The sequence below is a fragment of the Schizosaccharomyces cryophilus genome, assembly GCF_000004155.1.
Source record: "Schizosaccharomyces cryophilus OY26 unplaced genomic scaffold supercont4.7, whole genome shotgun sequence".
Classification (NCBI taxonomy): domain Eukaryota; kingdom Fungi; phylum Ascomycota; class Schizosaccharomycetes; order Schizosaccharomycetales; family Schizosaccharomycetaceae; genus Schizosaccharomyces; species Schizosaccharomyces cryophilus.
The window spans coordinates 906,538-907,586 of NW_013185630.1; positions in this window are offsets into that span (position 1 = coordinate 906,538).

Consider the following 1,049-nt stretch of genomic DNA (forward strand, 5'->3'; position numbering starts at 1 on the left):
AGAAAGAAAAAGTTAAGAGAGGAAGAAATAAAAGGAAAAATTTGATTTCTTTTTCTTTTTCTAATTTCTGTACTTTTTTTTTTCTTGTCATTAATGGCCTCATCGTATGGAAACGCGGTGACTTGGCAAGGAAAAGAAAGGTTGGGAAGAGGAAGAAGGAAAAGAAAGAAGAGAATTGGAATTTTATTTATTTCTTTTCTTCAACTTTTTTTTTTCTCACTTTTCCTTTTTAACTTTTTAAAGAAGTCTCTTTTTTTTTCCTTCACAAAGGGTACCTTGATACCTTAAGGATAAGTTGGGAAGCGAGTTGCAGTTGTCTACGGACGGTGCTTGACTCCGCATCCTGCTATCCTTTAGCAGGCTTGAAAAAGAGTTTGACTGAATGATTTTATTTTTTAATTTTCAGTTTTTCTTTTTCCCTGCTGGAGAATCCGCCCTTCACAAATCCATCGTCAAGATGGAAAGAGGAAGTTTGGTGGAGACTCGATGAGTTTTTCTGTGGATGAATGGTCGTTTGACTAACATTTAACTGAAAAAGTCATTTAGCGGTACCGACAGATCAACAGCCGTATATGTATGTATATATATGTATACGTGGTTTGATTTCGTTTGAACCGCTTCTGAAGACTTGGATTGAAAACTTTGGTATGTAGTAAAAATCATTTTTGAATGATTTTGAATCATAATCATTTGTTTTCATGAACAAGTCTGAGGAAATTATGAACCAAGCTGGCAATTTCCTTGTCGTTGGAAAATCATTTTTCCGGTGTTGTGTTTTCAGTTTTTGGAAATGACAACTAGGAAGAGTGCTAGTTTTCCAGACAACCTTTTTCCTAATTTTTATTTAGGAAAAAGGGATACAACAGGGAAATTTGAAAAGTTGGAAAATTTTTTCATGAATTTTTCAGCTTTTCAGTTTCAATCCTGATGTAACTAGTAACTTGATTTTTTCTCTTTTTCTTTTTTCTTCGGAAAGAGATTAGAGAAAAAAGATGGTCGGTGGGGGAAAAGAGTGTAAAAAAAAAGGGAAAAAAACTTTTTCTTATTTT